General features: G+C 37.3%; 1 long non-coding RNA gene across 1 annotated transcript in view; it reads left to right on the top strand.

Annotated features, from left to right (window-relative positions):
* Positions 1-12,024, top strand: part of LOC105073222 (uncharacterized) — a 113,399-nt gene that overhangs the window by 16,941 nt on the left and 84,434 nt on the right. The gene's annotated exons all lie outside the window — the stretch shown is intronic.

Genomic DNA, 12,024 nt, shown 5'->3' with positions numbered 1-12,024 from the left:
CTGCAGCAGCCAGCTCACCTCTCTCTCCCTGACCTCACGAGATGAAAGGCAGGATAACAGGGGCAGTAGGTGGGAACACTGGTGAATTACAAGAGTTAGCAGGCGTTAAGTAACAGTGGAAGATGAGTTCTTCCCTTGAAGAGCCAAGTATGTGTGCAGAGGTGGGGCTGCTTTTGCTGAGTGTGAGAGAGAGCATTTCCCCATCTCTGGGGAGGAGCAGAAGAACCAGAACCTACCAGAGTTTCCAGCATTGAATCAGGACCTTTGTTTGGCTGCCCTCTTCCTCTCTGCAGCAACCCTCCCCTCCTGCAGCTATCCTGTGTGCTGAAGTTGCTCCCTGGTACCCTGAAGTCACATCCCAGTCGAGTTTCTCCCCTCCTGCTGGGCTGCATTTCCCTAACTTCTTCCCTTCTGAAACTTTTCAGCCTGTTATGGGAACAGGTGTTAAGAGGGTAGCCATCTGTTAGTCTAATTCAGTCTAAGGTGCTACTCACTGACAGGGTAGGGGTGGAGAAGTATTCACCCAAACTGTTTACATTTAAAAAATGTACCTTTTACCTAAGTGAAATTTCAGGCACTGTGGTGATAAAAATTTTGGAGAAAGGACTTTTTTGTATTCTTTCAATGAATGCAGTCTGACTATCAGATCAGCTGCGTTAGGAAGCTTTTTGCTTGTTTTTGTCTGTAGGCCTTCTTTTCTCACCTGCAGGGAAGGGGCAGTGCCTTGGCTCTGCTTTCCCTGTTTTTGCGCAGTAGTCACTCACTGACTATATATTACATACTAAAAATTTTACGGGGCTCCTGAAGATGTAAAGAGGTAAGCTGTGGCCCTTGCTCTAAAAGAAACAAATCTTGGAGGCGGAGAGTAGAGGATGAGATGTAATAATTACAAAATAGGTTGAAAAGCTTAATAACACAGATTTATATAAAGTATATGAAGCACCAAAAAAGAGAAACTAGTTTTTTGGAGGACTTGGGAAATGCCATTTGAGTAGTGTCTTAAAAAGTGAGTGGGGAAAATTTTTTTCTAGGCAGGGGGACCAGCATATATAAAGGAGGTGTAAACATGCATGACATACTTGAAAAACTGTGGGAAGTTTGGTTTGGCTGGGGCATAAAATTTGTATGAGTGAGTGCCAAGAGATAAGACTGGAAAAACTGGGGCCCGTTGGGGAAGGGCCTTTAATACCATTTTAAGGAATTTGGACTTGGTCCCATAGCCAGGGGGTGGACCATTGAAGGTTGCTAAACAGGGGATGAATATGATCTTAATTTTTAGAAAGATAACATTGTTGGCAGTGTACTAGATGAACTTGAAGGAAACTGGAGGCAGGGAGATGAGAAAGAATATGCAAGGGTCTGTGGGGACTTTGGGGCGTGCCATTAACTAATACAGGAATGCAGAGGAGGAGCAGGCTTTGTAGGAAAGATAATGAGCTCAAGATAACGAAGATTAGGGCTGAAGCACCTGTCAGCATCCAGGTATAGCTATTCCATAGGCATTTGCAGTGTTTGTTCTGGGATTCAGAAATTGTGGCTAGATTTTGAAGTCAGTGACAAAAAGCAATCATGGAACAGGATGAGATTTCTTAGGAAGAATGGGTAGAGATGAGGACCAAGAATAAAACCTTGAGGAACTGTAGCATTTAAGGAGAAACAGAAGAGGTTGAAAGGTCACAAAGGAAAAAGAAAAAACCAGGAGACAGAAGTTTCAAGGATGTCAAGGGAGAGGAGAGTTTCAAGAAGATGGGATGGTCAATGAAGTCAAAGATATCAACAGTTCAGAGATGTCATGTGGGACGGGGGCTTTAAATTTGGCTGTTCAAGTTCTGGGAAGACCATATAAGTACTGGGGAGTGAGTTCTCTCAAAGCTACTGAATAAAATACATACAGATTCTCATTATTTATGTATAGTTTGTGAATAGTGTAACACAACCCTTTGCACAAACTAAAGGAAAACATTAATTTCCTTCAAAAAGGAAATTGATACAAAAATTTGGGAAACAGCTTAAGGCTTAGGGGTCATCCATATTGAGGAGATAATCAAAGCCTTGAGAACAACAGTTTTCTAAGGTAAAAAAGAGCGAAGGTTAAGATTGAATGGTGAGTAAACCCTCAAAATTAGGCTTAGGACAGAGAAAAAGTAAGTACCTGGAAAAGGGAGTGAATAAGGAGTGATCTGGAAGGCTGGAAAAGCCTTAGGAAATCACAGCATGAATTGAAGCATGAATAATTCACCTGGTGGAGTTTCCAGAACCTCTTAGAGGTTCTTCCAGGTCTTGAGTTTCAAATTCTGCAGAGATCAGGCAGAATGAGGTCTAGAAAAATGTCCATGACATTGCCACAAGATTCTTAAAGAGCTGGAAGCAAGAATTTTCTGGACACTTCAGGCCCAGAAGCCAATCCATGTCAATAGGGAAGGAAAGGATGGAGATGGGAGGACAGCTGGGTCTTGTGTTGCTACAGCCTCCCGAGTGGGTGTAAAAGACAAAAGGATGGTGAGGAGGGAAGCAAGGGTGGAGCAAAGACAAGACTGTTGGGTGCAGCATGCACTTGAAAACAGAAGCAAGTAGATTTTGGAACTCTTTAGAGCTTTTTGGAAACAGAACAAAGGAGAACACTGAGGGAGCCAAGAAGTGAAATTATCAGAATGGAATTATCTAGACAACTAACACATTCACTGCCACGATGTCTACCAGGAAAGAATTTGCAAGGAATTTCAAGGTCATTACCAGGTTTTAAATCCTAGCTCTCCTTCTTACGGGATGTGTGGTAAGTTATTTAACATCCTCACATGAGAAATCATATCCAATTGATAAGTTTGAGACTACCATATCAGATAACACATGCGAAGAGTTTGCAAGTCGTAGATACTCACTAACATGAGTTCCCTTCTTGCTTCTCTTGTTAAAAAGATTTAGCACCAAACAGAATTCCCTTATCAAATCTCTCAAGTCTCTACTTGAATATTTTTAGTGAAGGGAAGCTCATTGTTTCACAAGGTATTCCATTTTGAGCTGCTCTGATTACTAAAAAGCTTGTCTTTATATTGAACTGAAATCAGCCACACAACATAGCTTGCATTTTGCCATGTAGAGCTTAGCTTTGGAGTCTTTTCAACATTTGAAGAGGGATACTGTACCCTTCTAAATCTCACCTCATTTAGTTGTTCCTTAGATGACACTTCCATTGTCATTAGGTTGCCATAGATCACTTCCAAATTTGCAGGATTTATTTGGCCTTTTTTTTTTTTCTGTCTCTAGTATGAGTTCAAGGAATTTTTTTTTTTAAAGGAATGCATGCTAACTGTGTTTTATTCCACTGCATCAGTCTCCATCATAATATTACTTCTGAAGATATAATATAGCACAGAATTTCTTATTTTCCTATTAAGTCCATAGAAATTATTGAAGCTTAATAACTAATCATTAGTAACACAAAATTCTCCCCCTGTCCTGGTTTCAGAGCTTGCTTTCAGGTGTATTGAACACATTTTAATGGAAACTTACTTTACTCACTCTTTGGGTTCACTCTCTTTTCTTGGGTGTGGGACTGAGGCTTGTCACTTAGACATTTCTGATTATGGTGCTGATTAACTGGTTGCCTCCTAAGCTATAATCATCTTCCTCCATCAATTAAAATCACATTTCTATATTACAACATGAGCTATTGCAAAATCTAATAATACACATTGGATTTGTATTTCCTTCTAAGCAGCTTTCCCTGACAATTCATATTTTTTCCTTCTGGGTTGTTCAACTATTAGGTCCTGAGAAGGACATTATTCCTCACAAAGATTGATCAATGGGCACTTTGCACTATTGTTTTTTCCATTTTTCTGTGTTCTCATTTGCTCTTATATAGTGATTTAAACACACTGTATTATTATTTCCAGCTTAGAGAATTTTGAGAGACTCATAAACTAAAGCCATACTGTTGTAACAGCGTAATTGGTGCCAAATGAAATATTCAGTCAACATATGCTTTTATTTTCAACTATGTCAAATGGTGGACTTGGTTAATAGGTTTAATTGGATGTTATCCAGTACTTCCCCCTGAATTTTTCAATCATTTTGACAATGTGTAAACTGAGTGTGATTTTTCTGAACATCACTTCAACCAACATGTCTTTGGCATACCTACATTCTGCCAGACATTGCAGTAAGTGCTGGGAGTTTATTTCTGGATGACCAATAATACATGTTCCTGCCTTTAAAGAGGAATCAGACACACAAACTCATCTAAAAATAAAGTTCAGACCACCATGGTCAAAGAACATAGGGTTCTCAGAAGAAGGTCACTTTGTCTTGTGGGAAAGCACCCCAGGGGAGATGCTGTTTGGTCCCGTTTCTGCCTGCCCACTTCCTTTTAGCACTGCATGTAGAGAAATACTTGTCTAGGCTCTGCTCAAATACTTCTTCTGCTATAAGAGCAGCCCTGGTCCTCATGCCCCAGTCCTGTGTATCCTCTCCCCCTTCCAGACTTCTGTGGCACCTCATCGCACTTTCTCTCATAGGCAGGTCTCTTTATACCTCAGGTTTTGCATAAATGTCTATGTTTGCTCACGGTCGTTTCTGTAATGCCCAATAAATATTAATTTGATTGAGAGAAAAGTCTATTTTAGATAGAACACTTTTGTTAACTAAGGGGAAGCAAGTTCTACTTCATTCTAGGTTGCCAGGAGTATTAAGATTCTAGACTCAAAAAAAGTTTTTTTCATGGAAAGCCAGTCTTCAATCAGTCGCTTCAAGAGGACTCAGTTTGTATCCATAGTTAATTGATTGCCTGTGTACAAAGCATACTCTAATCATGAATAAGAGGGTTCTGAAGTTGCTTCTACAAATAAAACATTAAAGGACACTCCGCCCCCTCTTATAAACACTTCATAGAAATCAAGTTACTCTGTTTTGTGAAAACAACTCCTAGTACTCTTTAGATGGATAGGAAGAAGTCCTCGGGTTAATTTGCTTAAAAAAAAAGTCGTGAATTAAAAGACTGCTTATTGAAGCTGAAGATTGCTTTCTACTGAGTCATCAGAAACAGTGCATTGAGCAATACGATTGATACCCATATGCTTTGTGAAATTGTTAAGTTAGGAGTTGTATTATTTTAGATAAAAAATTTATGTATCCACCGAGTGTCAAGTATCTTGAAGGTTTTCTGAAAATATTAATAGAATCCAATGGAAATGCAAACAACTTCTTAATGGTGGTTTAGTCTCTGAGAGCGTAATTCAGTAAAATGCAAACAATTCCTTAATGGTGTTTTCTGATAACGTATTTCCCTTATTAATATTTAAGGAGAATATAGTAAGTGAATTCATTTCCATGTGACTCATGCATTTTTAAAAATAAAGTAACCAAAATTAATAGATTCAAATTCAGTATATTCAGGCATCCTCTTAGTGTCTCCTATGTGATGGCCACTGCTTAACCACTGTGCATTGATGGCCATGTGTTTGTATTTTATAAGTTTTATGTATTTAATGTGAATTTTGCAGTCTATTGCATGTATATAAAGCATTGCATTTACTCAGGATTTTGCTAAAAGTTATACTATGCTTGTTAAAGGACAAAAACCCCTAAGATTGTGAATAATAATCCTTAAGAGCCTGAAGGTTTTCCTCAACCTGTTTTCTATACCCTATATTTGCTTGTTGAAGGAATGGATAAGTAAATTGATGGATTCAGGAGACATGGAGCTTGACGTAGTTAAAAAGCTACAGGAAGGAATTTGGGATTAACAGATACACACTACTATATATAAAATAGATACATAACAAAGACCTATTGTATAGCACAGGGGACTATATTCAATATCTTATAACAACCTATAATGGAAAAGAATCTGAAAAAGAATATATATTTATATGAATAACTGAATCACTTGGCTATACACAAACATTGTAAGTAAACTATACTTCAATAAAATAAAATAAGAAACTACAATTGAAGGATTGTTAGGCCAACATTGATGGTGGAATAACTTTATTTGGATTGTTTACCTTAAGTTCCGTTTGAGACGCATACGTTTGTTGAAATAGTGCTTTCTTATTTGGTGATTTTTTCTGACCAAAGCAAACATTAATTAAATGACCTAAAACATCCTAAATGGAGATCAGTTATCATGATGATAAGATGTTTGGATGTATTTGTATATAGCAAGTGCTTTATGATGCACATTACACATTTTTAGAGTGTAGTTTCATAAGAGTAAGTTTTCAGAGTGCCAGTGTTGGAAAATGCAGCTAATAAATCAACAAATCATTGTGTAACCTGCTGCTTTAGCTTTGTGCTATGGGAATTACACTATTATATTGTCCTTTAACGCCTCAGAAATCATCTCTGTCATGCAACTGTTTGCTGTGTGTCCTGGAGGTGACAGATAATGCTGATAATGATGACTAAAACATTCACTGGGTTCTCCTCCCTGCTGAGACCTACCTTCCCCTAGAGCAGTTCTCATCTTCCCTCCTTGCTCCTTCCAGCTCTGTGAGCTGTGAAAACACCTGCCAGCGTCACGTAGGATAGAGAGAGCTTCCACTGAAGGCTTCAGTGGGGAATTGAATCAGATTCTCTCACCTTCACATCACCTCCTGGAGGACTTTTCCTTAGCCCCAGCCTCCAATTAATGAGACAGGGAAACTAGACTTCATTGTTCTGTTTTATCTCTAACACCACTGTCCAGTGAGTTATGTGTTAGTCTGGATCTGATGCTGTAGTTTTTGTCACAAGATTATCTCTTGATTAGATGCTGGTAGTAGGCTGTATATGTTTGTTTTTTTAAACAATGATGAAAATTTATCTTACGATTTATCAGTCTACTCAGTCACTTATTAGATAAGATAGGGAGGTTTACCATCAGAATTGCTCTGTCATCCAGAATCAGCACATGAGGTTTTTTAAAATGAGTGTCCAGTGAAAACGTCTTTAAGTACCTTGGAGTTACTTGTACACCATGAAATATGTAACATAAAATGTAATTAAGTACTTAAGAATATCAAAATTTAAAAATATGCCCTCATTTATCTGTTCAACAGTATGGCTTCCTCCTTTTAAAACTCACCAAACCCGTAAATATGAATGAGGAGGTGTCATATCTTCCAGAAGGAGGTGACTAAGCCTCTCGCACCTTTGTTAAATAATCAGTGTATACTGTGTGGGGGGCAGTGTCACTTTTGCCGATTAAAAATGATGATGACTTAACTTCGTTCCATTTGCAGGACATAAATACAAAACAGAAACAGCCTCATAGACATAGAATACAAACTTGTGGTTGCCAAGGGGGAGGGGGATGGGAAGGGACAGACTGGGAGTTCAAAATTTGTAGATACTGACAAGCATATGCAGAATAAACAAGATTATACTGTATAGCACAGGGAAATATGTACAAGATCTTGTGGTAGCTCACAGCGAAAAACAATGTGACAGTGAATATGTGTATGTTCATGTATAACTGAAAAATTGTGCTCTACACTGGAATTTGGCACAACATTGTAAAATGATTATAACAATAAAAAATGTTAAAAAAAGCAACAAAGAAAAATAATATATGAAACTAGCATGCATTTACTTTCAGTTCATAAAAACTGAGGTTATTTTCACTAGACTATGTAGACTTACCTATAATTGGTGCTAAATAAGTATTTGTTGAATGAATGAATATACAAGTAAATAAATATGTGATGCCCCACATGTATTCATAAATACAGCAACTGAATGTTGTTTAAAAAAACTAAAAATTACACTTCAGTGGTTAAAAAAGTTATATTGGCAGCTCTGTTCATTTGAAATGTGAAATAGCAGCCTTAAGTGATGAAAAAAATTCCATGCTATTTTAAAAGATGTGAACTATTTCAGAGTGGACACTTTCCTTAGCAGAAATTGTGCGTGTATGTAATTTTAGGAGGTGGTTTCAAGCTGATAACTACAATGAATATATTTTGACCAGCTAAGTTCATAATACCCTGTGTTTATGGTGATTTTCATGAGAATTCCAAAATGCTAGGCTAATGTGATTAAACGTGATGTTATTACTGTTTTTTGTGAAGGTGAATCATCTCAAGTTGAGTAACTTGGTCTGAGTAAGATAATGACTCACTGAATGAAGTACCATCTAGTTTCTATCTATTAGACCCCACTACCTCTCTGTGGACTGTTTCATTAGTATGGTTTATTTGAGTCTGCTTCTAAGTTCTGTTTCCATGGTTTTGAAAAAAAATTGCATTTCTTTAAGATTATATGCATAGTGAAACATTAACACTGCCATCTTTTAGCAGCTAAAAATCCATAGTTAATTTAATTTGAAGGAAGACCTGAGTGCAGACATTGTTTCTAAAAGGCCTGATGGCTGTGTATTTGCATTCTATAAAGTTTAAAAGGAGGTGGGTATAGCTCAGTGGTGGAGTGCTTGCACGAGGTCCTGGGTTCAATCCCCAGCACCTCCATTAAATTTTTTTTTTTTAAGTTTAAATATTTACTCTGAATTTTGTAGTCTATTGCATGTGTGTAAAGTATTGCATTTACTCAGGGTTTTGCTAAAAGTTATACCATGCTTGTTAAAGGAAAAAAAAAACCACCCTTAAATTGTGAGTGATGATCCCTATGTGCCCTAAGGTTTTCCTCAACCTGTTTTCCGTACGTTACATTTATTTGTAGAATCCTCACCTTCAGTGTTAGCAGCGGCATTAAAAAAACAAAACAAAACAAACCAACCAACAAACAAAAAACACTGGCATCTTACACTTGTAACGTGCTTTGCAGCTCACAAAACTCTTTCTCAGAAATTGGCCTTTTTGATGCTCACAACAGCTTGTGATACAGGGGGTATAAATATTATTATCCCAATATGTCACTTGAGAAAATCTGACCTCTTTGGAATCAGCTAAGGAGAAATATTTCAGGTGAAAAAGAAAATTGCACATTTCTTTTTTGAGATTGGAATTATTTGGGAGTTTGCGTGAATAAGAAGGAAAAGAATAAATGTCTAGGGGTCTGGGAGGAAATCTGCAAATTCATTAATTTCTTTAGTTGTAGAGTGACTTTCTTCTTGTAATAATAACAGCATTTAGTGCTTATTATGTGCTATATGTGTATTGACTCACTGAGTCCTTGTAACAGTTGTGTCAGGTGGGTAGTTATCTTGATTTTTACAGATCAAAGAACTGAAGAACGGAGGGGTAAATAAAACCAGTGGAATGTGGCAGAGCTGGAGCCCAAACCCAGGCCATCAGCCTCTGCATCTGTCCTTAACTACTGTGCTCAGTGGTAGAAACCAGCTCTTCACGGTCAGTAGTGGAGATATTCCCATCATGGCCAGTTTCAAGTTAACAGTGGCTTAATAGCCAGCTTGAAAAAATTCCTGAACATTTATCAATCAGCACTTAAGAGCAGGTGCAAACCTGCCCTAGCACATCATTGATTATGCTAACACAGCCTCTTCATGCTTTTACACAGCATCGGCATGAAGACAGACTGTCAACTTACTATAATTATTTAACAACCAGCTTTATTGAGATGTGATTTCTATACAATAAAATGTACCCATTTTAAGTGTACACTTAGAAGAGTTTTGACAGTCAGCATAATCAAGATATAGAACATTTTCTTCAGTCTTAGATATTCTCTTATGACTAGTTCGTTGCCACCCCACTATCCATTTCAGCACCAGCAACATTGATCTGTTTTCTGTTACTATGGATTACATTTTGTTTAGACTTTCATATAAATGGAATCATACAGTATGTATTCTGCTGTGTCTGGTTTCTTTTGTTCAGCATAATGGTCTTGAAATTCATCCATGGTGGTTTTTTTTTTAACATTTGATTATCTTTATCTATCTATCTATCTATCTACCTACCTACCTACCTACCTACCTATTTATTTATTTATTTATTTATTTATTTATATTGAAGTACAGTCAGTTACAATGTGTCAGTCTCTGGTGTACAACACAATGTCCCAATCATCATCCATGGTGTTTTTGTGTCAGTAGTTCCACCTTTATTTATTGTTAGGTTGTATGGATATACCATAATTTAACTATTCACCAGGTAATTGTTTTTCAACTGTGAATTCTGGTCGTAAAATATCCTTTTGTAAGAATATCGCTGGATGTTGCAGCCATAGCTTTTATTAAAAAGTTGTAGTGATAACGAGGACACATTTAATTAGGACACTAATGTTTTTTGGTTTAACTTTGAGTTTATGATACTAATACTGAAAAGTGACATTTAAATCTTAGATCCAATACCAACATTGAAGAAACATTTACTACCCCATTAAAAAAACCACTAAATTACTTAGGTATATGAATACGTTTTTCATTTGATGTTTGAGTATATTTTTAAGAGCCTGGGTATTTCATATTGGCTGTCTGGTTCTCTAAACTCTAAATAACTACTAGCTTTCTTTTTTATTGTATGCCTTATAGAACTTGCCTCCTTACTGGAGGACTTTCTGGAAACTGATACCACTTATTATTTAAATAAGAAAGCTTTAATTTATTAAGTTCATGCTTTTAAACAAGTTTCCTCTTTTTTTGTTCCTTTTCTTTCTCTCTTTCTTAAAACAAACAAACAAAAAACTCCACCCCAAAACCAAAAAAACCTTTCTAGTATCAAACATCTCAAGTGGTTTGAAGAGCAGGATTAATTTTTTTAAAAATTCATTTTCTGAGATTCCAGTAGGTGGCACTCTTACAAAGCCCAAAGGAGTGACTGCTTTGGCAACCCGTGGTTGTTTTCTAGATGGTTCCCTTCCTACTGTGATCTACTTGCAAACCCATTTGTTCCGGATAACTAAAATTCACCCCCCCCCCCATTAGTAGAGTTATACCTGCTGTTGGTTAAGCATTTAAAAAAATGCACAAAAGAAAAAATGAAATATTCTTCAAAACCTTTGCTAATCCCCAAGAGATAACTACTATACACAGTATAGTGTAGTATACACAGTGCTTTCCAGACCTTCCTCTTGCCTGTACACACAACAAATGTATGTAAAAGTAAAAATTTAAATTAGTAAAATTTTAGATTTTAAAATAATCATAAATAATATGCTTGTCTTTTGTCTGATCTGGTGCTTGAGCTTTTTTCTTATGAGTTATTCTCTTTAAAGACAGACCTCTCACTTCTGTAACTCATTAACTGCTGAGTCCAAAAGGACCTTTCATGTTTGTGTTGAATTAGGGCTTCTGGTCTAGTGGGTGAGGGCTGAAATTTTGTGATAAGGATTCTGTGCCAAGTGCCTTTCTTGGCGGTAAAAGTAGGGTAAAATGAACTTAAATAATAAGAAGTCTAATGCTCCTTTTGCTGACTGAAGACTATAGGATATTGTGACTAAGATACTATGAGAACAGGACTATGATTTTTGGAGTTGCTGGCTCCATGAGATGCTAGCTATGGGTGCTTCAGTGGGAAATTTTATAAAATTTCAGGTAGATTTTTTTTCCCCTCATAGTATAATCTTATAATCAGCTAACTTCCCCCAGATTGAGCAATCCAAGAAACCAAGCAAGATGGAAATGCTTTTGTGACCTAACTTTGGAAGTCACACACTGTCACTTCTTCACTAAGTCTACTTTGTTCATTGTGGGAGGGGACAGTGCTCAGGGGCAGAGGATTATTGGGGCCATGTTGGAGGCTACCACAAGAAGTAATCAATACATAGACAGTTTATTTATGTACTTCATTGAGGTATAATTGACATATTAGCTTCAGGTGTACAACTAGTGAGAGCCCTAGCAAATTTAAAAGGGAGTGTGACTTCACAAAGCTGTATATGGAAGCTAGTCAGCTTGAAACGACATAATGACCTTCCGGGGTCTTTTGCACCCAAGCGCTGCAGTTCCTCCAGGCTTGCATGACTCGCCCCTCTCCCTTCTGCTCCTTTTGACACTGCTCGCTCATCAATTCCCCCGGTTTCTCCGTAATGTTTTGGTTCCACACAGGAAATAATAATAGGAGGCAAATACTGAGTACTTGCTAGGTGCCAGGGATTGTCCCTCCTGTTTCATGTATGTTACCT

Source organism: Camelus bactrianus, chromosome 16 (assembly GCF_048773025.1).
Source record: "Camelus bactrianus isolate YW-2024 breed Bactrian camel chromosome 16, ASM4877302v1, whole genome shotgun sequence".
Taxonomy (NCBI): domain Eukaryota; kingdom Metazoa; phylum Chordata; class Mammalia; order Artiodactyla; family Camelidae; genus Camelus; species Camelus bactrianus.
Note: the sequence above shows the minus strand (reverse complement) of the source record. Positions and strands in the feature narration are given on the sequence as shown.